The following is a 25,509-nucleotide window of genomic DNA, read 5'->3' on the forward strand; positions in this document are numbered from 1 at the left end:
ATGTTACTATTTATTGATCTCTCTTTTTCCCTGTTTGTTGTTTTAATGATGTCATGCGAATGGAAAATAAGGTAAGTTTTTTCTTAGTGCAATAAAATAGCATTATAGAAGAGATTCCAATAATCAAGCAGTTGGTTTCTAAAGAAAACAAGGGAGACTCAACTGACCATTCTTAGAATACATTAGAGACCCAAAACACATCATTGCTTCTCTCTCATCCTTTCTACTGGGCCATGTGGTCCTGGCTGCTGCAGGCTCTTGTACGGGATGCCCTCTCTGTGGTCAGGCTCCTCTGCTGGAGTAATACCCCGTAATCACTCAGCCCTCTATGGCCTGAGAAAACTCACAAGCATCACATTTGGAAACTGTCTCACCACATCCAGCTCCTCGTCACATCTGGCCAGGGGGCCAAGCAGACGATCAAAAGGCATTGGGTCTGTGCACAGAGCTGCTGTAGACTAAGAGAGATTTTTCAGTTGGCTTGGGAGTAGAGTAGGGTAAGGGGATTATTATTTCCTCAAAAATGAGTTTCTTTAATCCAGAGCTTTAAAAATGACATTCTTATTCAAATGAGTTGTAGCCGAAGAAAAGAAAGTAAAGAGAAGCATTCATTAATGACAAGGCCTCCTGCTGGTCTCAAACTAGTCTATTTTCAAAGCAGCCCACATAAAATTGATCCAGCCAAAATGTGCCCTGGTTACATTTACTAGGACATTATTAATTTGCTTAATGATGAGCTGTCACACAATTCTAATATGCAGTCCCCAAAAAGCAAAGATGCTACGACTTCTAGTTTGCAACTGTGATCTCTGCTTCATTTCAGTGAGCAGAGAAAACTAGAAGATAGTAGATAAGGACATCTAATTGAGGTGGGTCTTCAGAATTCCTATTTAAGCAGCTTTCAACCTCTTTGAATTTATGCTAAAATTAAATGTTCCTCTGAATAAATTGATGTATCTGAATACATAAATGTGTGCTCATGAACTTAATTATCTACTTTTCTATAAAATAAAACATATTGAGGGGTTGGCCTGGAGTGTAGTGGTTAAGTTTGTGTGCTCTGCTTCTGCAGCCAGGGTTCACAGGTTCAGATCTGGATTCTGGACCTACACACTGCTCATCAAGCCATTCTGTGGCGGTGTCCCACATACAAAATAGAGGAAGATTGGCACAGATTTTAGCCTAGCAACAATCTTCCTCAAGCAAAAAGAGGAAGATTGGCAATAGACTTTAGCTCAGGGCCACTCCTCCTCACCAAAAAAAAAAAAAAAAAAAAAGACAAATTGATAAAGGGCACATGAATGGTGACAGATGGTAATTAGTCTTTGGGTGGTGAACATGATGTAGTCTACAGAGAAATCAAAATGTAATGATGTACACTTGAAATGTTATATAATGTTCTAAACCAATCTTACCTCAATAAAGAACTTTTAAAAAGTAAAATAAAACAAAACATATTGGTAGCTCACCTTATCTACTGAAATAACCTAACAAAACCATTTTAAAGTAAATTCTTCCCCAAGTTTTCTTCTAGTGCTTTCTGCCCTAAGTACATTTGATTACTGGTTTCTAGTCCTCATCCCAATGATGTATAACTATTAGCAGCTTCCAAGATAGACGAACTGCAGGGGGAGGTGTGATGGTTTAGTCACAGGAGAAATTAGATGCACATCTACGCTTCTCTTCTTCTCCATCTCCCAACCCAACGTCACATGGCAAGTAACTGTGGGAGCTGAGAGCTGAACCAGCTGTCTTGACCACCTGGCCCTGATGACTGGTGTGCCCCTTCTTGCCAGCCTTGCTCACTCTGGATATTATTATTTTGCAAATCTTTACCAACCTGTGGTGTGAGATGGCAAGAGTGGTGCAAAATGAGTTTTAAAAGCATTTTGTCTATGTTTTACTTCCAGGGGAACACACTAACTGGTAGCTGGTGACTAGGGAAGCTCTATGTCCCCAGATGTGATAAGAATGATAAGGGCTTCCTGTGGCTTTCCATTGGGAATAGAGTTATAAGAAACAAACAAGCAAAAAATCGAGGGATAGAGGTCCTTGTCAAAAGGTGAAAATGAGAAATAATCTCCTAGTCTTGATGCCCTCTTAGAAATGGATCATTAAAAAAATTTTTTTTGCCATATTTGGTCAACACATTTTCTGCTTTGTGTATTCGAGTAAGACCTCAAGATCCTTACAGATTGCAGTTTGGAGAAAGCCTGCCTATACTCTTATCTTTGAATTGAAGAAGACAGAGAAATCTACTGTTAAGAAGACAAGGAGAAATATACTTACCTCAATGACGTATGGTAAAATTCTATGTACAAAATGAGTACTTACTCAGGATTAATTAAAAAGAAAGTTATTCCACAGAGCAGCTGTACACAAATTAACGAAAGGTATTTACACAAAAGGACTTCTGAATTTGTGTGTTCGATAGAATGCTATTGGTTGTGGAAAAGTTAATCTTCTAATAAAAGTTCATATGCTTTCAGTGGGGGCAGGCATGGCCACTATAACCAACATAAAAACACTTGAGTTTGGTGTCTGTCAAAGCTAGGAGATGATAACAAGTACCCAGAGAATCAACTTCCATATGTATTCCAGTTGTTCACTCAAACACAGACTCCATAATAGTTGAAAGGATGCCCGTGTTACCCAGTAGATTTTAAAAGAGAAAAGTTGGCAATGTAATAAAAGCCTACACAGTGTGGTAAAAAGTTTATGGTTTTTAGAGTCAGACAGGCCTAAAATCCCAATCCTCCTACTTATTAGCTAGGTGAACCTGGACTCAGTGGGATCTTTCTGAGCCTGTTTGGTCTTCCGTAAAATGGAAATATTCATTCCTCACTCACTTAGTCATTCAACAAATACTTATTTTGTGCTACTAATATGCCAGGCACTGTTCTAGGCACTAGAAACCCAGCAACGAACAACAACAATAACCCATGTCCCGTCATAAGGAACATATGTCCCAGGAGGAAAAGAGAAAGACAACAAACCAGCCAATAAATAAATATACATCAGGTGGAGACAATGCCGTATTAGTTTCCTTGGGTTTCTGTAACAAAGTACCCCAACTGGTTGGCTTAAAAAGACAGAAATTTATTCTCTCACAGTCCTGGAGGCTAGAAGCCTGAAATCAATGCGTCCTCTGGGCCGTGCTCCCTCTGAAGGCGCTGAGGGAGAATCCTTCCTCGCCTCTTCCAGCTGCTGGTGGTTGCAGCTGCATCGCTCTGATCTTTGCTTTGTAGTCACACGACACTCTCCCTGTGTGTCCTTTCCTCCTCTTAGAAGGACATCAGTCTTAGTGGATTTAGGGCCTACCCGAATCCAGTATAACTTCATCTTGGCTAATTACATCTGTGAAGACCGTATTTCCAAATAAGGTCACATTCTGGGTAGACATAAATCTTTGGGGACATTATTCAACCCACTACAAATACATGAAGGAAAATAAAGCAGGGTGAGGGAAGAAAGCATGGGGGAGGTGCTGTTTAAATAGGGAGGGGTCACGTGCTTGAAGTGAGGGAGGGAGCCCTGTTGCTCACTTAAGGAAGAGCGCCCAGACAGTGGGACAGCGCGGCTGTGCAGAGTTCCAGAGGTGGAACCTGTTTGGTAGCTTCAAGGGACAGTCAAGAGGGCTGCATGGCTGGGGCAGAACTAGCCAGCAAGGGGGGGAGAATGGTGGAGTGGAGCCAGAGAGGCCGCCAGGAGCAGGACAACTTATCACCTGGTAGACAGAGACCAGGATTTTGGAATGAGCCCACCCCCCGGGGGTTTTGCCAGAGCGAAGTGAGATGCAATTTGTTAAGCACTTAAGAGGACCCTGCTAGGGGCCAGCCTGGTGGTGCAGCGGTTATGTGGGCATGTTCGCTTCAGCAGCCAGGGGTTCACCGGTTTGGATCCCGGGTGTGGACATGGCACCGCTTGGCAAGCCATGCTGTGGTAGGCGTCCCAAATATAACATAGAGGAAGATGGGCATGGACGTTAGCTCAGGGCCAGTCTTCCTCAGCAAAAAGAGGAGGATTGGCGGCAGATGTTAGCTCAGGGCTAAAATTCCTCAAAAAAATAAAAATGAAAAATAAAATTAAAAAAGAGGACTCTGCTAAAAGCAGCCACGCGGAAATGTCAGTTCTCTTCTTCGTTGCTCACCTCACTGTCCCAGCTCTAAGACAGCACATTAAGAAATGCTTCTCTCTGGATTTGGTGTAACTGACTTCTCCAACTGAGAAGTTCTTTTCTACTTAAGTGGTCACCCGATTAGGAATCTTATTCTGATAAGTAATGAGGACATTTTCCATTGCTGAAGGGACTGCGTTTCAGGGCTCGCATCAGATAAACTCCAAGTAACCTCTAATAAGGAAAGTACCTGCTAAATCGGGATACCTGCAGAGCAAGGATTTCTTGCAGTACCTGCAGAGCAAGCAGAGCCACTTAGGTGGGAAAGAAACGTCTGGTCCTACCCTCCATCCTCACCCTAGTCATCCCTGAAGACCCCCCAACCCCCCTGCCTTGACACTGCAGAGGAGCAGGGCTAGATTCTAGAAAAGCCTCTTATGTCTTTTATTTCCCAAGTGGCCCTATGACTGCTCTAAGTCAACAGACTCGGAATGTTCATGTATCATTTAAAACTGATCTCATCATTGTACTTTTTGTTTGAAAAACATTTTAAAGAGTGAAAGAAGTGTAAGATGATATGATGTATGAATATATTGCCCACCAATGAATCTTCATTCATTCTATCCCCATTCAATTCTCATTCTATCCCCAGGTCTCAAGCATCATATATATTTGCACATTTCTAATTTATCTGTGTCAATTTCATCACTCCCTCATTTGTGTTCAAAATATGCAGTTTAGAAAGATGTTTCAGCTAGTCACAGCTTTACAGACATTCCTATGATTTGTCTGGGAAAACAGACACCTAACAGTGGTATTGTGGGGCATTCTGATGCTCCCCTCCAGAAACTCTGACCTTGGGGAAATATTGCTTTGACCCCTGAAGAGTATTCATTTGGTTGACATTTAGGGAGAAACTGCTAAGTATACTGGCACAAAAAATGTTTGCTCACCATGCTGTTTTGGGTGTCCTTAGTGGACTTGTGTAAGCTTTTTGAATTCCAAATTAATACCATTCTTCTAACCATTTGTCCCTCTGATACGTGAGATGGAATCTTCTGGAAGGCAGCAATAACCAACATAAGCAAATGGGAAAATTCAGCAGTAAAGTGTCTTGGTGGGCTTTTGAAAAATACAAAACTAGGCTTTTCTGGTCGTCTTGCATCTGTTTGGAGGGTGTGTAGCGCAATCTACACTAGAAAGAGAAAATCACTTGTGGTGAGATTAGGGAACATTTGCTACCAATTATGCTTTTAGTCCTGAAGCCAAGCCCTGAATTCGACTCAGCAAAATGTAATAGTGAAATCTTTCCCCAAGTCTGCTTTCGTCTTAAGATGAGACTTAATATAACATTTGGTATTTTGAATGTAGCCTTTGACATGCTTGCAAGGAAAAGCAGCCTCATTTTGTTTGTTTTCTTGTGCTTCTATCTTGTTTGGGGTGTCAGTAACACCACAGCCTATGACAGGCAGCTGATCAGAGGGGAAATGCAGCCAAAAGGAAGATCCTAGGCAAGCCATGAACTTTAGCTCAAACGCTCATCACTGACACAGACAATGCCATCCCTTGTGTGGAAAAAGAAACAGGGACAGAGCTTTGTATGGGAATGGCAATGACAATATGCCCTAAGATTCACTTTCTTATTAATGCAGGGTTTGTGCAACTGCACCATGAAAGACAACTGTGTATTTATTGAAAACAGGGTCACTGTCATTGTGTGGTGACCTGGAAAAATACAAGATCATTCCAAAACCCAAAACCTATTTTTAATTTAAGGCTCATTACAGGGTGTGAACTTAATCCTTAGATGAGAATACCCTCCTTAGAAATTTCATGGTTTATTCTAATGGTCTGGGCCTCTTTGACCCCCTGCGCACTTGACCTTGTTCACCCTCCCTTCCCCCAGCATTGAAACTCCTCTTTTCCTTGGTTTTCTTGGCAGCTCTCTTAAGGGAGTCTCTTTCTCTCCTGACACTCTAAACGGCACTTACAAAATGTTTGTGTTCAAGCCCTCTTCTCTTTCTTCTCAATATCATTTTTCCTATAGAGCTAATTCTCTTCCATGTAAATAAGTACAAAATCTCTACTCCAAACCTCGACTTGCCTCCTGAGCTCTAGTCTCATATCTCAGATTGCCTGAATATCTTGCTGCTACTGCAACCTAAGCTTGATTTTAAACTCAGTTTATTTCCCTTCTTCCCTCTTTCCAACAAAAGTATGGGTGGGCCTTGTGATTTTTAAAATTTAATCTTGGTTTCCATCAGTGTTGTCCATAATGAGTCAAGTCGTTTTATTTCATAAGCTGGCAGCTCCCTGCTCCCCTTTCCTTCTCCCTAAAGGCAAAGGTTTTCAATCCTTTTAGCTATTTCTTTTGGTATTTCCTCCTTATCACAAAATAGCCTGTCTATGTTGCTGCTTCTTGCATTTTTTCCATTTTTGGCATTCTCTCTCTTACCACCACCACCACACACTTGCATTCTCTGTCCATGCACCCTCCCCAAATAGTTAAATCACAATTTGGGTTAGATTAATTGCAACAATTCTTGTGACTATGTAACTCTGCTGAGCTATGTAATACTGCTGAGGAACATAGTTTAAGACTACTTTTCCTTTCTTCTAAGACTTTGTTTTCCCTGAAGTTAATAATTTGCATTTTGTTCACACAGTTGTCTTATCACGAATTAAGCCCCAGACTCTTTACTGGGAGAGCACATATGTTCTCACTGTGTTGGAAGCCACCAGGCATTTTATCAATTTTATCTTGTGGAAGCATCTCCAGAGGAGTCTATCCCAGACAGGCCACCCTCCAGGCCTGCCGCATGTACAGCTCCCGTATTGAATCTCCCGTCACCATGGAGTCTCCCGTCACCACGGAGTCTCCCCTCACCACGAAATCTCCCCTCACCACGGAGTCTACCCTCACCATGGAGTCTCCCCTCACCATGGAGTCTCCCCTCACCATGGAGTCTCCCATCATCATCAACCCAGGATCTTCTTCTGCTCTCTTGAATTGGGGTGTGTGTTTTCTGGATCCCCTAACTTCCTATTTCTTGGCACGTTCCTTCATTTATCTGTAGCGTATTCTTTAGTAGGTTCCTAAGAAAGAGAAAGTGATAGGTAAAGTTTGTGGGATTTTGCAAACCTAAAAAAGTATCTTTATTCTACCCTAACTCTTTTTTGTTCCTGTTTGTTCATTCATTAGTTCATTTCTACTGACCCTAACTTATAATTAGTTGTTTTATCAAGTACCAAATTGTAAGTTGGGAGTTCTGTCCCTTCAGAAATGTGAAGGCATTACTCCATAGTCTGTTGCTTTGCTCCTGAGCTGTCTGAAGCAATTCTGATTGCTCAGACTTTTTTTTTTTTTTTTGAGGAAGATTAGCCCTGAGCTAACATCCACCACCTATCTTCCTTTTTGCTGAGGAAGATTGTCCCTGAGCTAGCATCTGTGTCCATGTTCCTCTGTTTTATATGTGGGATGCCTACCACAGCATGGCTTCATGAGCGGTGCATAAGTCCAGCCTGGGATCTGAACTCCTGAACCCCGGGCTGCTGAAGTGGAGCACGCAAACTTCACCACCACGCCACCCGGGGGCCCCCTGATTCCTCAGATTTTGAATGGAACTTGTCCCCCCTTGCCCACCCAAGAAATCTTTAAAGTTTTTTTTCTTTGTCCTTAATATTTTGACATTTCATGATGATATGCCTTGATCTGGATCTGTTTTTTCAATCTAGTGTGCTGGGTACTGGATGGGCCCTGGCAATCTAGAAACTTATGTCCTTTAATTCTAGAAATTATCTTTTATAATTTTTGTTTCCTAGTATTTGACTATTAACCCTTCCCTAATTTTCTTTTCTGTTTTTCTCCTATTTCCTCAACTTTTCTCCCAAACTTTCTATTGAAAATTTCTCTTCCTCTATCCTATTTTAATTTCAAAAAGCTCTTTCTTGTTCTTTGTTTCTTTTTCTACCCTCTAGTTCTTGTTTCACGCAGGCAATGTTCTCTCTTCTCTGAATCAGCAATGAGTAGCTTTTAAAAGTCTGTTTCCTTCAAGTTGCCTTTTTCAGCTTGCTTCCGTTGTTGTGAAAGGTTTTCCTTGGGTCGCATTCCAGGCCGGCTGCTCCTTGGGAGGGGTGAAGCTGTGTGCACGCAGCTCCTCCATCTTGGGCTTTGCTGCAGAGTCCCATGGCAGAGGCCCCAGGTGGGTGCTTTGGGGGAGGTTGGTCAGACACCCCTGAGAAGGATCTTTCATGAAGATTGTAAGTTTGACTGCCAGAGCCCTGGGCAGGGTCACCTCAAGACCATGCTAGGCTTTGTAAGAAGTAGGCAAAGATGCTTTCTCTGGGAGGTGGCTCTGCAGGAGCAGGGTTTGGTGATCAGATGGTACCTTCTGGAGAACGAGGAAAAGGTGCAACTGGGCAAAGCCTGCACCAGGGCATGTGGCTGGTGAGCAGAGCAGGAGCTGGAGTTCAGGCCCACTCACTCCTTCAGCCAGGTGCCCTGTGTTCAACCGCATGTGATGGTTTTGGGTCTGGAGGCTGGGTAGAGCAAAAGGACTGGGTGTGCCAAATTCCACTTTAATCCCAACTTCAATTATATTTAGTGTCCCCCATCCCAGAACTCCCTATTTTATCTACTTTTTCCAGAGAATAAACTGGGAAGGGCAATCAGTTTTACCAAAGGTGAAGGGCACAGATCTACTGATATCATTGCTTTCTAAATAGATTAGCAGCTTTCTCTTAAGTCCCACCTTTACTCCCTCTGAGAGCCTGTTGTCACCAGTTCCTGTGTTTTTAGAAGGTTCTGCATTGCAAAGTACATTCCTTCTCAGCTTTCCCCACTGCTGCCTTAGAATTCAGTTTCTTAGTTCTGCTAACTTGATTACCACTCATCTCTCAGATTTTCAGCTTCAAAATTTTATTGCCATGCTTCTTCCTCTCTATCTACCTACCCATCTATCTATCATCATTTTTTAAAGTCCACTTCCATTTCTGTGGGATTTCTTGAGAGATCAGAGTTAAATGAATATTGCAGTCTGCTTTCTTTAGCCAAAAATTGGTCTAGTTTTTAATAGAAGTATATAAGATGATTTTATGACTTTTTTTTTTTCTCAGTAGTTTCTTCCTTGTTTGTATCCTTTTCCACTTCTCCTTGGTCTTTACCCAGATTTAGCATGGTGATAACTGGTTTCTGGGATGAATGTGCATGTGGACAGTTGTCCTGTTAGCTGTACTGTACTGTTAAATCAGGCTGCACACATTCAGTGTAGATGACATATTTTTCTTGCACATCTGGACTACCTGGCCACTTTGCTGACTTTCGTACTTTCCTTGAATGACTTGGACTTCATCATTCTTTGAGATGGGTGTAGAGAAAACATTGTACTTCAGTATTAGCACATTGGCAAGGGAAGACATAATCTTCCTACTAATAGGTAAAAGTGCATTGAAATGCTTTTTATGGTTTTGCTAGGTGAGAAGCCACAAAGGGACTGAACTTTATGTTGGCCACTAGAGGAAGATTTCTGATTTTTTATTGGTGCACTTGGTCACCCAGCATAAAAAGCAGAGTCAAGGAGTCACAGGCTTTTATAGACAGGAAAGTGAAATCCAGAGAGATAACCATCACACAGTAAGTCAGCCATATGCTCTGGTGGGACCCCCTCTCCTTGCCATGACTAACTTCTCCTTGTCCCTCAGGACTCAGCTCAGATGCATCTCTTCTGGGAAGCTTTCCTTCACTACCAGCCTTCCCTTCTAGGTTGATTCAGGGAGCTTTACACAGATGCTCCCAAAACAACTTATGCTTACCTCTATTATGGAGGAGAACATCTTTTTCCTAGACGATGTGAGTCAATTCTTATTCTTTGGCTCCCTTCAGATTATAACAGTCCTTCTCCTAAAACATCCTTCTTGCAGACAGTTATACGACTACACAGTTGGCAAGGTTGCAGTACATTCTAGTCCTGAGCACACACTGTAATCACTTTGATTTAACTTGGTTAGTTTTCAGGTCTCTGTAGCAATATATTTACATCTTAGTATGGGCTATTTCTATAAATGTCTACTTTCAATATTTCTTTATTTTCAGAGACTTTGTCCTCGAATTCCATGAGTGGGAGCACCCAATCAGAATTGCCTGTATCTGGATGATGTCTGTCATTTATCTACCTCCCAGACTTGTTGGGATCATCAGGTGAGGTGACGGACATGAAAATGCTTTGTCAACAGGAATGTGCCATAAAGATACAAGGTATTATTTTTGCAACACATGTTATTCTTGGTTTATCATCCAGCCTGAAAAAAGTTGGATGGATTACAAAATAATCTTTAATCTAAAAAAACCATTCTACAATTTAATTGATCTTTAGATGTAAATTTAATGCAAGCTATCTTACTGTTTATGTAAAACAACAACAGCTAGAATTTGTTAGCTTTTCTTTCTTTTTTCCATTTTTTGCAGTGGGCTTAAGATTTTTTGTTTGAAAGTGCCTTTTCCCCCTTAATTTTAATATATAAATCAAGCTTGTTTGTGCTCAGTCCTATATAGACATTATGTCCATTTTCCAACCATGATTAGTTTAAGATAGAACTGAGGTAGACTGCAGATACCATAAAATACTATAAATTGATATGTATTTTAGAAATTCTATGTGGTTCTCTCTCCCTGAGTCTTGTAATCTTGGATTATGAATCTCCAACCTTTCAAAAATTTTTAAACACATTACCTAAAACTTGTTTCTCCCTGTGTTTTGATATCACTATTAAGTATAAATCTTATCAATCAACTTTGACTAATACTGTTTATGTACTTACATTTGAGTAGGGAAAATATAAATACGACCTTTCCCACATCGTTATCTTTCATGCCCTTTGCCTGATTTAAATGTAAACGCATTAATCTCACAGTTAGGTTTTTATAATTTTAAGCACCAGTGGTAAAGTAGGTCATAATTCTAGAAAGTTATGTTAATAGTCGTGTCAACCTTTAGAATACAGAAAAGGTATAATTACAAAACGTTTGTTCGTTCTTTGCAATATTCAGGGGCAAAAAACCTCTTCTATTGTCAGATTTTGAGTTTTTCCTATTTTTTAATTTTAAGAACTGCATACATAGCATTCTAACCCAATGGAATAGTCACCTCCTTCCTCCCTTACTTCCTCCTTCCCTCTTGCCTTTGCTGCCTCCATCCTTCTTTCTGATCTCAGATTATGTGATTCTAAAGGACAGAACTGAATCCCAGTTTGAGAAGTTGATTCCTGATGGACAGTTGAGGGCATCTGTTTTTATAGGAGCAATGCTGGTTGGCAGAGTTTCCCCTTGTAAAGCTACTAGATCCAAGAAGCGAGAGTCTATGGATGATGTGGTCATCAGTGGATTCTTTGTACTTACCAAAGTGCCTGGCAGACAGCTAAGGCTCAATCAGAATTTCTTTAATGAGTTAATCTGCATAACTAGACCATCACAACTTATTTTATTTTATTTTGTTTTACTTTACTTTATGCTGAGGAAGATTCGCCCTGAGCTAACAACTGCTGCCAATCTTTCTCTTTTTCTCTGCGACCCGCTGCTACAGCATGGCCACTGACAGATGACTGGAATATGGACCATCACAATTTCTATCATAATATTGTATTGCCCAAAGCCAATAAATACAACTCATTTTAAATCCAATCTGTAGGTTCATTTGTAGTTCAAATAAAGGGAAACAGGTCCTGGTCCATGTGCTTTAGCACAGAACATTTAGCTTATAGGAAAAATGTAGAAGTTATGACTCATGGACAAAGTTGCAAGGTGAATGCCATTCTACCCCCTCTTCCAGATTTTGCTGCCTATTTTGGCATTTTCTCCATATATTCACCCCAACTTTGTCCTTCCCTGGGCCTGCCTATCCTACCCAACACACCACCTGTCACCTATCTCACACGCTCAAAACCCAGAGTTTTATGTAATGAATGTGTTAAACAAATCCAATGTTCCGTGTCTTAAATAACAACAACAAAAGACCAACCTTTTATTAAAGGATTATGCATAAAGAACTCATATCACACAGATCTATGAACTTTCACACCTATAAGCCACAATCCAGGTAAAGAAATAGAACACTTACCAGCAGCCCAGAAGCCCCCTCCAGTCACTGCCCCAGATCAAGGTTAACTTCTATTTTAGATTAGTTTTGTCTATTATTTTTTTTAATTGTGTTAAAATAGACACAACATAAAACTTACCATCCTTATCATTTTTCATTGTTAAGTACATTCACACTGGGCAACCAATCTCTAGAACTCTTTTCATCTTGCAAAACTCAAAACTCTACACCCATTAAACAATAACTCCCCCCTGACAACCACCATTTTACTTTCTGTCTCTATAAATTTGACTATTCTAGCTACCTCATATAAGTGGAATCAAAGTATTTGCCTTTTTATGACTGGCTTATTTCACAGTTTTGCCTATTCTTAAACTTGATTCATATACGTGGAGTCATATAATCTGTGCTCTTTTCTGTCTTTTTCTGCTCAACATAATGTCTTTAAGATTCATCCAGGGGCTGGCCTGGTAGCGCAGCAGTTAAGTGCGCATGTTCCGCTTCTGGATGGCCAGGGGTTCACCGGTTCGGATCCTGGGTGCGGACATGGTACTGCTTGGCAAAAGCTATGTTGTGGTAGGCGTCCCACATATAAAGTAGAAGAAGATGGGCACAGATGTTAGCTCAGGGCCAGTCTTCCTCAGCAAAAAGAGGAGGATTGGCGTAGTTAGTTCAGGGATAATCTTCCTCAAAAAAAATAAGATTCATCCATGTTACCACATGTTTCAGTAGGGTGTTCTTTTTCATTGCTATGTAATATTTCATTGCATAATTATATGCCACAGTTTATTTATCGATTCTCCTATTGATGGATATTTGGGGTGTTTTCTACTTTTGGCTATTTATGAATGAAGATGCTGTGAGTATTCATATTTTTGTACTTACTATTTGGTGAAAATATTCACTCATTTCTCTTGGCGATCATATCTGGGAGTGGAATATGGCATATGTGTAGCCATAGTAGCTACCTTGAACAGTTTTCCAGGGTGGAATGCAGGAGAGTTCTAGTTGCTCTACCATCTAGCCATTACTTTGTATTGTCACTCTTAATTTTAGCCATTCTAAGGTGTGTAGTGGTACGTTAGGTAGTTTGAATTTGCATTTTCCTGATAAGCAATGATGGTGAGCACCTTTTCACATGCTAGTTGGCTTCTTGATATCTTCTTTTGTGTAGTGCCTGTCTAAGTGTTTGTATTCCCTGTTATCTTTGAAAATTATTTTTCTTATTAATTTGCAGGAGTTCTTTAAACATTCCGAACATAAAGCGTTTGTCTCTCCATGGTCTGTGGCTTGCATCCTTACTCTCTTGGTGATATCTTTGGATGAGCAGAAGTTCTTTTGTGTCTTAAGACATTTGCCTATCCCAAGGTCACCTTCAGTAGTTCTGTTATTTTTCTTTCACATTTAGGTCTAAGATCCACTCAAATTAATTTTTTGGTACGGTGCCCCATAGCATCTTAATTGTAGCCTAAGAGTGGTGAGATCTCTCTCTCCCTCAAGGACCTTGTCCTCATGTCTTTTACTTTATCTGATTGTGGTCATTTCAAGTCAAGCTAGGCTACTGGAGAAAGTGTAGAGATGTTCTGGGGAAGGAAAGCCTTTCTTCTCAAGTCACATCTCTTAAGTGTCCACTTTTGCAGCTTTAAATCTATGTCAAATTCTGTTCCAGGGCAATTCTAATTTACCAGCATGATGCCAATGTGCAAAAATTATAACTTGTTTAAAAGCTGGGGTAAAAATCAGAAACTAGATTCTCCCTTCCGAAGCTAAAATTGCACCAAAGTTAGGCAGGCAAGGAAGACTTTGTTTAAGGCTATAGCAATAAGGGGGAGAGACCAGAACTCAGTCTGCGCTCCACTCCACTAAAGCAGGGGTGGCCGGGTTTTTAAGGGCTGGGGGTGGGAAAGTGGAAAAGTGCTGGAGTATGTTAGGCCATCTCTTAGCTAACTGACTTAATCCAGGGGAGAAATAAACTTCTCCTATTTTTATGACAGGAGGTAGTTTTGCAACTTGGAGCAAGACAGCCACTGAAGTTAGGCTCCTATCCTCCCACGGGAAGTGGGAGATAGGACCCCTGTCTCCTTTGATGATGACATTTCAAAGAGGTACCTCCCATGTCTTTGAGCAAAACATGTCTAGGTTGTAAAACTGGCAAGAGGCTTTATAAAACATTTACATATACCTCAGAGGAGTAGAGAATCGACAGTGACAAGTTTTCTAAAGAAAACACTCTAATTAAAGGAGGTTGGGGCCTGCAGTCGGAAGAAGCCTGTCTGAAGTTTAGTCCAGCAGACAGGAACATTAAGGTTGTCTTTGTCACCTTTTCTCCAAGACATAGTGAAGATGGAATTAATAAACTCACGCTGGAGTTGCTACCTGCTGCCTGGACCGACTACCTTATCTGCCCACAAGTTGGTTGAGCTTTCCAAGAGTGCCAGCTTCGCTGGGGTTCTGGGACTCTGAGCTGCTTTGGGGGTTGATGGCTATCGGGACTTCAGGAGGGCGACTGCAATCGCTGGCTGCTCCCCCTGCCCCGTGCGGAAGAGAGAGCCTCTGATCCTGTGGTCAGAGCTGTCTGCCATTGGCCAGATATGTTTGCCTGGAGTGAGGACTGGCAGCCTCAGTGGGAGGCACGTTGACGTCTGTGTGCTTCTCCAAAACTCTACCACATACCTCACCTGGCTCTGTCACCAGAGCCACACCCAGGGTATCTCAGGAGCATAGCGGGGGGTTGTGGACTTGGTCATTTTATCCTATTTCAGCTCCACTCTGTCTCCTGCAACCACTCCCCTCCAAGCACCTCCTCACTTCACCCAGGGAGGTTTCACCTCTGCCTGAGAGCAGTAGAGAATCTGGGGGACTGGCCAAATGGCTTGTCTGGAAGGAATCTGTGTGCGGAAGGAAAGCAGTAAGGCTAAAAGGGATCAATGAGGAGGAGCAAGAGAGACAATCCTGGTTGTTCTGCTAGCTTGGCCAGTGGTCCTGCCTGGACTGGAGAAGATGAAGATAACTTACACCCTGGTCATGCTTCCTTCCAGACTCCAGAGGAACCACTTCTGGAAGGTTCACCCTTTGCGTTATTTATGTAAAACCGAAAAAAAAAGCCCATCAAAAAACAAATACGCAAACACTCCCGGGGTTTCTAGGAGCAACTGAAATAAAAGTGTTCCAAGTGGTTGTCATCAGAAAGTATGATGGTGGGTGAAGGGGTCGGGGGTGGGGGGTCAGATCCCTCTTGCTGCTCTGTGTCAATGAAAAGCCTCTTTTCCTGGGCCTCATTGTCGAATCACGTTCAGTAGCTTGACCCTGTCACCTGGGTCCAGTACTTTTTTTTCTTTTGGTACTCGTTTTTAACATAACATTACAAAGGAGTGATGAGCACTTTTAAAAAAAGGAACAACGGCAACAAGTGAGAACGAAAAACACCCTCCCTCAGTGAGGGAGAGTTGGGTCCATATTACCCAAGCACTAGTGGGTGGACTGCCAAACATGGAGCCCTAATCCTGGTGTCAGAAAGCTTGGGTTTCTATCCTTGCTTTGCCTCTTTCTAGCTGTGTGACCTTAGAAAAGTTACTGAACCTTTCTGAGTTCTTGACAATGGCAATCATATACAACTCTCAAAGGGGACAAAGAAATTAAATTAGAAAATATATGCAACAGGCATGCCAGTGGCCCTGGCATAGCGCTGCAAGAAAAAATATGGGATGCTCGGTTAAATTCAAATCTCAGACAAACAATGAATAATTTTTTCATATAAGTATGTCTAAATATTGCAATTACTGGATGTCCTGTATTTTTATTTGCTAAATCTGGCCACCCTACCGTGGCATGTTACAATCTAAGTAAATGTTTCCTCAATTCCACTTCCCCATAAGCTCACCTACAAAGCACTTCAGACTCTGCCTGATTTAAATATTGCTAAATTGCGGTTGAAGGGTGGGAAGATAAGGAAAGATGACTGTAGCAAAAGTGGTTCTAATCGTATTCATATTTCCACAAGTAGAAGACTACAAAAAATAGCATAAAAATACTGAGGGCCAGCATAGTGTCATACCTGATCATTAATTCACTCTTTATGGAGGTGCTTAATTGAATTATGGATCTCCAACATAATGCTTTTTTTTTTTTGCTGAGGAAGTCTGGCCCTGAGCTAACAACTGTTGCCAATCTTCCTCTTTGTATGTGAGCCACTGCCACAGCATGGCCACTGACAAATGATGTAAGTTTGTGCCTGGGAACCAAACCTGGGCTGCCAAAGTGGAGTGCACCCAACTTAACCACTAGGCCACCAAGTGTGGACATAATGCATTTTTTTTTTTTTATTAATGTTATGATAGATTACAACCTTGTGAGATTTCAGTTGTACATTTTTGTTAGTCATGTTGTGGGTACACCACTTCCCCCTCCGTACCCTCCCCCCACCCCCCCTTTTCCCTGGTAACCACCGATCAGATCTCCTTCTCAATATACTAAATTCCACCTATGAGTGGAGTCATATAGAGTTCGTCTTTCTCTGACTGACTTATTTCGCTTAACATAATGCCCTCGAGGTCCATCCACGTTGTTGTGAATGGGCCAATTTCGTCTTTTTTTATGGCTGAGTAGTATTCCATTGTGTATATATACCACATCTTCTTTATCCAATCATCAGTTTCTGGGCATGTAGGCTGGTTCCACGTCTTGGCTATTGTAAATAATGCTGCGATGAACATAGGGGTGCAACGGACTCTTGAGATATCTGATATCAGGTTCTTAGGATAGATACCCAGTAATGGGATGGCTGGGTCATAGGGTATTTCTATTTTTAACTTTTTGAGAAATCTCCATACTGTTTTCCATAGTGGCTGTACCAGTTTGCATTCCCACCAACAGTGTATGAGGGTTCCTCTTTCTCCACAACCTCTCCAACATTTGTCGTTCTTGGTTTTGGATGTTTTTGCCAATCTAACGGGGGTAAGGTGATATCTTAGTGTAGTTTTGATTTGCATTTCCCTGATGATTAGCGATGATGAACATCTTTTCATGTGTCTATTGGCCATATTCATATCTTCTTTTGAGAAATGTCTGTTCATGTCCTCTGCCCATTTTTTGATCGGGTTGTTTGTTTTTTTGTTGTTAAGCAGTGTGAGTTCTTTGTATATTATGGAGATTAACCCTTTGTCGGATAAGTGGCTTGTAAATATTTTTTCCCAATTAGTGAGCTGTTTTTTTGTTTCAATCCTGTTTTCCCTTGCCTTGAAGAAGCTCTTTAGTCTGATGAAGTCCCATTTGTTTATTCTTTCTATTGTTTCCCTCAACTGAGGAGTTACAGTGTCCGAAAAGATTCTTTTGAAACTGATGTCAAAGAGTGTACTGCCTATATTCTCTTCCAAAAGACTTATTGTCTCAGACCTAATCTTTAGGTCTTTGATCCATTTTGAGTTTATTTTGGTGTGTGGTGAAAAAGAATGGTCAATTTTCAATCTTTTGCATGTGGCTGTCCAGTTTTCCCAGCACCATTTGTTGAAGAGACTTTCTTTTCTCCATTGTAGGCCCTCTGCTCCTTTGTCGAAGATTAGCTGTCCATAGATGTGTGGTTTAATCTCTGGGCTTTCAATTCTGTTCCATTGATCTGTGGACCTGTTTTTGTACCAGTACCATGCTGTTTTGATCACTGTAGCTTTGTAGTATGTTTTGAAATCGGGGATTGTGATTCCGCCGGCTTTGTTTTTCTTGCTCAGGATTGCTTTAGCAATTCGCGGTCTTTTGTTCCCCCATATGAATTTTAGGATTGTTTGTTCAATTTCTGTGAAGAATGTTCTTGGGATTCTGATTGGGATAGCATTGAATCTGTATATTGCTTTAGGTAGTATGGACATTTTAACTATGTTTATTCTTCCGATCCATGTGCAAGGAATGTTTTTCCATCTCTTTATGTCATCGCCTATTTCTTTCAAGAAAGTCTTGTAGTTTTCATTGTATAGATCCTTCACTTCCTTGGTTAAGTTTATCCCAAGGTATTTTATTCTTTTCGTTGCTATTGTGAATGGGATAGAGTTCTTGAGTTCTTTTTCTGTTAGTTTATTGTTAGTGTATAGAAATGCTATTGATTTATGCACGTTAATTTTATACCCTGCTACTTTGCTGTAGTTGTTGATTATTTCTAATAGTTTTTCTGTGGATTCTTTGGGGTTTTCTATGTATAAGATCATGTCGTCTGCAAACAACGAGAGTTTTACTTCTTCGTTACCTATTTGGATTCCTTTTATTTCTTTTTCCTGCCGAATTGCTCTGGCCAGCACCATGTTGAATAGGAGTGGTGAAAGTGGGCACCCTTGTCTTGTTCCTGTCCTCAGAGGGATGGCTTTCAGCTTTTGTCCATTGAGTATGATGTTGGCTGTGGGTCTATCATATATGGCCTTTATTATGTTGAGGTACTTTCCTTCTATACCCATTTTACTGAGGGTTTTTATCATAAATGGGTGTTGGATCTTGTCAAATGCTTTCTCTGCATCTATTGAGATGATCATGTGGTTTTTGTTTTTCATTTTGTTGATGTAGTGTATCACGTTGATTGACTTGCGGATGTTGAACCATCCCTGTGTCCCTGGTATAAATCCCACTTGATCATGGTGTATAATCTTTTTGATATATTGCTGTAATCGGTTTGCCAAAATTTTGTTGAGGATTTTTGCATCTATGTTCATCAGTGATATCAGCCTGTAGTTCTCCTTCTTTGTGTTGTCCTTGTCAGGTTTGGGGATCAGAGTGATGTTGGCTTCATAGAATGTGTTAGGGAGTTCTCCATCTTTCTCAATTTTCTGGAACAGTTTGAGGAGAATAGGTATTAAGTCTTCTTTGAATGTTTGGTAGAATTCTCCAGAGAAGCCGTCTGGTCCTGGACTCTTGTTTTTGGGGAGGTTTTTGATTACCGTTTCTATTTCCTTACTTGTGATTGGTCTATTCAGATTCTCCATTTCTTCCTGATTCAGTTTGGGGAGATTGTAGGAGTCTAGGAATTTGTCCATTTCTTCCAGGTTGTTCAATTTGTTGGCATATAGTTTTTCATAGTATTCTCTTATGATCTCTTGTATTTCATTGGTATCTGTTGTGATTTCTCCTCTGTCATTCCTGATTTTATTATTTTGCGATTTCTCTCTTCTTTTCTTGGTGAGTCTGGCTAGGGGTTTGTCAATTTTGTTAATTCTTTCGAAGAACCAACTCTTTGTTTCATTGATCCTTTCTATTGTCTTTTTTGTATCAATATCGTTTATTTCTGCTCTTATTTTTATTATTTCCCTCCTTCTACTGACTCTGGGCTTTGTTTGTTCTTCTTTTTCTAGTTCTGTTAGGTGTCGTTTGAGGTTGCTTACGTGAGCTTTTTCTTGTTTAGTGAGGTGAGCCTGTATTGCGATGAATTTCCCTCTTAGGACTGCTTTTGCTGCATCCCAAATGATTTGGTATGTCGTGTTCTCATTTTCATTTGTCTCCAGATAATATTTGATTTCTTCTTTAATTTCTTCAATGATCCATTGTTTGTTGAGAAGCGTGTTGTTTAGTCTCCACATTTTTGCACCTTTCTCTGCTTTTTTCTTGTAGTTGATTTCTAGTTTAATAGCGTTATGATCAGAAAAGATGCTTGATATTATTTCAACTCTCTTGTATTTATTGATGTTTGCTTTGGTTCCCAAAATATGGTCAATCCTTGAGAATGTTCCATGTGCACTTGAGAAGAATGTGTAACCTGCTGTTTTTGGATGAAGTGTTCTATATATATCTATTAAGTCCATCTGGTCTAATTTTTCATTTAATTCTATTATTTCCTTGTTGATTTTCTGTCTGGATGATCTGTCCATTGGTGTTAATGGTGTGTTGCGGTCCCCTACTATTTATTGTATTGTTGTTGATGTCTTCTTTTAGTTCTATTAAGAGTTGCTTTATAAATTTTGGTGCTCCTGTGTTGGGTGCGTATATATTTATAAGTGTTATGTCTTCTTGGTGGAGAGTCCCTTTTATCATTATATACTGTCCCTCTTTATCTTTCTTTATCTGTTTTGCTTTGAAATCTACCTTGTCTGATATTAGTATAGCGACACCTGCTTTCTTTTGTTCATTATTAGCTTGGAGTATTGTTCTCCATCCCTTCACTCTGAGTCTGTGTTTGTCTTTGGGGCTGAGGTGTGTTTCCTGGAGGCAGCATATTGTTGGATCTTGTTCTTTGATCCATCCTGCCACTCTGTGTCTTTTGATTGGGGAGTTCAATCCATTTACATTTAGAGTGATTATTGAGACGTGGGGGCCTACCACTACCATTTTGTGTCTTGTTTTCCGGTTTTCTTCAGTTTCCTTTGTTTCTCGTCCCATGGTTTAATCTGTTCTGATGTAGAGCTGCTACTCTCTGTTGTTGTCCTTCTACTTATCTCCTCTGCTCTTGGTTTTGTAGCCCCTTTCCTTTTTTGGATTTTTCAGGAATGAGGGTTTTCCTGAGGATTTCCTGAAGAGGAGGTTTTGTGGCAATGAACTCCCTTAATTTTTGTTTATCTGGGAAAGTTTTTATTTCTCCATCGTATTTGAAGGATCTTTTCGCTGGGTAGAGAATTCTCGGCTGTAGATTTTTGTCCTTCAGATTTTTGAATATATCATTCCACTCTCTTCTAGCCTGTAAAGTTTCTGCTGAGAAATCTGCTGATAGCCTGATGGGGGTTCCTTTGTAGGTTAGTTTCTTTTGCCTGGCTGTCCTTAATATTTTCTCCTTGTCGTTGACTTTTGCTAGCTTCACTACTATATGCCGTGGAGTTGGTCTTCTTGCATTGATAAAGTTTGGAGATCTATTGGCTTCTGTCACCTGAAGATCCATCTCCCTCACCAGATTTGGAAAGTTCTCAGCCATTATTTCTTTGAATAGGCTTTCTGCCCCTTCCTCCTTCTCTTCTCCCTCTGGTATACCTATAATCCTTACGTTGCATCTCCTAATTGTGTCTGATAATTCTCGGAGAGTTTCTTCATTTCTTTTAAGTCTTGCTTCTCTCTCCTCCTCTGCCTGCAACAATTCTATATTGCCATCTTCCAAATTGCTAATTCTTTCCTCCATATTATCGGCCCTACTGTTCAGAGCATCTAGATTTTTCTTAATCTCCTCTATTGTGTTCTTCATTTCCAATATTTCTGTTTGGTTCTTCTTTATCGTATCAAACTCTTTTGTGACATAGCTCCTGAACTCGTTGAGTTGTCGGTCAGAATTCTCTCTTAACTCATTGAGAATCTTAATGATGGCTGTTTTGAAGTCATCATCATTTAGGTTATATATCTCATTTTCTTTGGGATTGTTTTCTGTGTATTTGTTACTTTCTTTCTGTTCTGGAGATTTAATGTATTTTTTCACATTGCTTGATGTTGTTGATTTGTGCCTCCGCATGGAGATAGAGTTTAGTTGCTCCTTTCACTTGTTTCAGCTGCTGCGGTGGGGGGAGCAGCTGTTTATACTTCCCCAACCAGGAACCCTGTCCGTAGTTGCTAACTGGGCCTGGGCCCCTCTTCGTAGCCACAGTGGCCCTTTGGATTCCCTCCTCTCCCGTGGGGGCCGTCACAGGGGGGCTTCAGGCTGCAGGTGCCTACTGTTGCAGCCCACCTAGATGTGCTCTCTCCTTGGGGTCTGCAACGGTGTTATGGGCTTTTCCAGCGGCCAGGGGTGGGATCACTTATATTTGTCGCTCCGTTGCTGTCGGCACCCACCAAATCTCACTTGTCCTCTATGGGTCACAGGAGAGCTATTGGCATCTTCTATAGTCTGTGGTTAGTACACCTAGCTATGCTGCTTTTGCCCTGGGGTCTTCCAGCCTTGTGGCTGGTGGCTGGGTGCCTTCTACTGATGCTGTGCAGAGGCTTTCCCTAAGGCTGCTGTGAGCCTGTAGGGTTTCCCCCTAGGCTACTAAGCTGGGTCTCTGGAACTCTCTCCAGCCCCAGTCCTCTCCGAGATCTCCGGCAATCCCTAGTCTCACGGGGCGGGCAACGGCAGCTGGGGGTCACCCCGCCCTCTGGGCTTCTCTCCGGGCCTCTCCCGGGAGCCCTGAATGCTGGGCGTGGCCCCTCTGCTAATGGCAGACAGAGAGTTTTGTCTGCTGCCTGGCGGAACTCCGGCGCTTCCCCTCCGGGTCGCAGAACCGGCCTTTGAAAGTTCCCCCCGCCCCGGTTCTCTCCGAGATCTCTGGCAATCCCTAGCCCCACGGGGCAGGCAATGGCAGCTGGGGGTCGCCCCGCCCTCTGGGATTCTCTCCGGGCCTCTCCCGGAGCCGTGAATGCTCGGCGTGGCCCCTCTGCTAACGGCAGACAGAGAGTTTTGTCTGCTGCCCGGGCGGAGCTCCGGCGCTTCCCCTCCGGGTTGCAGAACCGGCCTTTGAAAGTTCCCCCAGCCCCAGTCCTCTCCGAGATCTCCGGCAATCCCTAGTCCCACGGGGCGGGCAACGGCAGCTGGGAGACCTCCGTACCCTCCGTGACTCTCTCTGGGACCCTCCGGGCGCCTCGAGCACCAGGCTGGGTCTCCCCGCCAATGGCGGGGAGAGACTCTTCCCGCGGGCTCAGGTGTGCAACTCCAAAGTTTCCCTCTGCGTTTAGGAGTAATTGCGGGGGGTTTAGGTAGGGTTCTGGTCACCTGTTTCCACCGTCGCTCCTCTGTTGTGTTCTCGCTCCTGCCCTAGATGTGTGTGGATCCTCTGGGGGCGTCCATTGGAAGAAAGCCGCTTGCGGGTACTAGGCTGCCCGTCGGGGTCAGAGAGTTTTCACCTATTTCCACATCCTCCCGGAGGAAAGTCCGTCCGCCTTCCGATGTATAGTCGTGTGGGTGTCTCAGACGTCCTGAGATGCTGTCTGGATATCCTTTGTCAAGCGATAAGTGTCCAAATAATTGTAGACTCGAAGGGCGAGAGACAAAGAGGACTACTCACGGCACCATCTTGGATCTTCTCTCCTCTAGTCCTTTCTTATCATGATTTATTTTGAGCTTAAAATAGCAAACCTTACATTCTTGATCTTGTCCTCCTTGCTCCCTTCTCCCACCAAATCCCTTTCTTTAATTGTATAAAAAGATTTTGAAATTCTTCCTTGATTCTTTCCTGCCTCGAGGGAAAGGGGTGAATTGGCAGGGCTTTATTGCTACAGCCGCGATGTTGATCTCTCGGACATAATGCATTTTTATCTAGAAATTTAAAATGATGTTTATGATGAGTTTCGAATGACATGGAAAAGTATTTAAGGCACAGTTTTGAGTGAGAAAAGCAGGATAGAAAATTGTAGCTACATTGTGATCTCTATTACATTAAAATGCATAGAAAATATCTGGGAGGAAATATGTGAAAATAACTCTGGGTCCCTGGATTTTTTTGTTCATCCTTTCATCTTTATAGTTGTCAATATTGTCTAAACTTTCTATAATGAACTTATTACTCTTAGAATTGTAATGTTTGAAGTTCTCTCCTAAATTATATTAGGTTTATAATTTATCAAATTTTTAAAATTATAAATGAATTAAACAAGTGGTGGGAAATAGCATAATTTTAAACTCTTAATTATGGACAAAATGTAGAAATTCTGATTACCACAAAACCATATGGTTGATCTTTAAAAAAAAAACCCTTTGTTACAAAGTATAACACAAACAGGAAGGGGTATAGAACACAAATGTACAGAGGAAGACATTTTTTTAAGCAGAGACCCAGGTAACTACCTACGTCAAGACACAGACACTGTCAGTGTACCAGAAGCCACCCATATGCCCTTTCCCAGTCACAACCCACTTGCTTCCACCTAGTTGATTTGTGTGATTTACTTCCTTTTCCTTTCATTTCAGTTTTACCTCCTAAATTCCATCCCTAAGAAAATATAGATTAGTTTGGTTTGCTCTTGAACTTGATATAAATGGAATTACCTATGGTAAGTATTCTATTGTGTCTGGCTTCCTCTACTCAACATGCTTTGAAGATTCATTCATATTGCCTTTATTCATTTTTGCTGCTGTCTTGGTATTTCAGTGTAGGACTATGCTAGTACTTTTTTATCCATTCTATTGATGGACATTCGGCTTGGTTCCAGGTTTTGGCATTGTGACCTGCAGCTGCTATCCACATCCTTGTCCATGTCTCCTGGTGAATATGTGCTCCCTGGGGCTGACGTTCTAGCCCTGGGAGCTGACCTTACTTTGTGCTAATGAGATTTCTACCCATCTGTGACCATAAAGGGAAAGCTGATAAAGACCCTGGAGTTTGGGAATCTGAAGCGGTGGATCTTATTGTCATGGATTGGTTCCTATTCATGACAAATTCATATTGCAAAGGACCGAAAACCCAGCAGTTTTCTTAAACGTCAGAATAAACCTGCTGTTATTTTAAAAGCATTAAAAATTCTTTTAAACGGCAAGAATCACTCTTAAAAGTCTTTTTATTTCAAATTAATAGCTTCTAAATGTGAAGGTCTCTGCTTTGTGACTAACAAAAATGTTTGCCAATATTCCAAATTAGATTATTTTGTTTTTAGCAAGAATCAGACTTTTTTTTTGAGCCAGAGGAGACTTTAGAGACACTATCTATCTAGTTCAACCCCTTCATTTCATATTATCAGTAACAGAAGCCTCCTTGAGGTCAAATGTCTTCCCAAGGTCATACTTAACTAGTTAGGATAGAACGAGGACTAGAATGAGGACTTCTGACTTCCAGCCTTGTGTATTATTAAACTCCCGCAAAATACTACACAGAGCCACCTTTCAAATTATGGAATGTGTAGAAGACTGAGAATGTTATTCTGCCGTTGTCACCATCATTATACCTGACTTATTAGTACACCCACTTGAGCATGAGCCCATCTGCTTGACTGTCCTGGCACCCCGTTTTTCCCACAGAGGAATGGTAAGCTCACACATATTCCATGGCACTGGTGCAGTGGTCATTTTTTGTAATATTTTGATCCATATGGCAACAGATGGCTGTAAATTTTTTTTTTTTTTTGAGGAAGATTAGCTCTGAGCTAACACCTGCTGCCAATCCTCCTCTTTTCACTGACCAAGATTGGCCCTGAGCTAACATCTGTGCCCATCTTCTTCTACTTTATATGTGGGATGCCTGCATGGCTTGATAAGGGGTGCATAGGTCTGGCGCGGGATCCAAACCTGCAAACCCTGGGCTGCTGAAGTGGAGTGTGTGAACTTAACCACTATGCCACCAGGATGGCCCTGTAAATTGTTAAATTCTTGCTCTGTATTTACTGTAACCATCTATTACTGGCTATAGAATGGAAGAGCACTAGAGACAGCAGCTCTTTGCAAGCTCCAGTGCTGAG

At 41.6% G+C, this 25,509-nt stretch overlaps 1 long non-coding RNA gene across 1 annotated transcript; it reads left to right on the plus strand.

Moving 5' to 3' along the window:
- Positions 1-7,033: 7,033 nt before the first annotated feature.
- LOC138925431 (uncharacterized) lies at positions 7,034-24,594 on the plus strand. The gene is made up of 3 exons (XR_011441591.1): positions 7,034-7,132; positions 10,209-10,313; positions 24,271-24,594. It is a non-coding gene; the product is annotated as an uncharacterized lncRNA (long non-coding RNA).
- Positions 24,595-25,509: the final 915 nt, after the last annotated feature.

Source organism: Equus caballus, chromosome 8 (genome assembly GCF_041296265.1).
Source record: "Equus caballus isolate H_3958 breed thoroughbred chromosome 8, TB-T2T, whole genome shotgun sequence".
Lineage (NCBI taxonomy): Eukaryota > Metazoa > Chordata > Mammalia > Perissodactyla > Equidae > Equus > Equus caballus.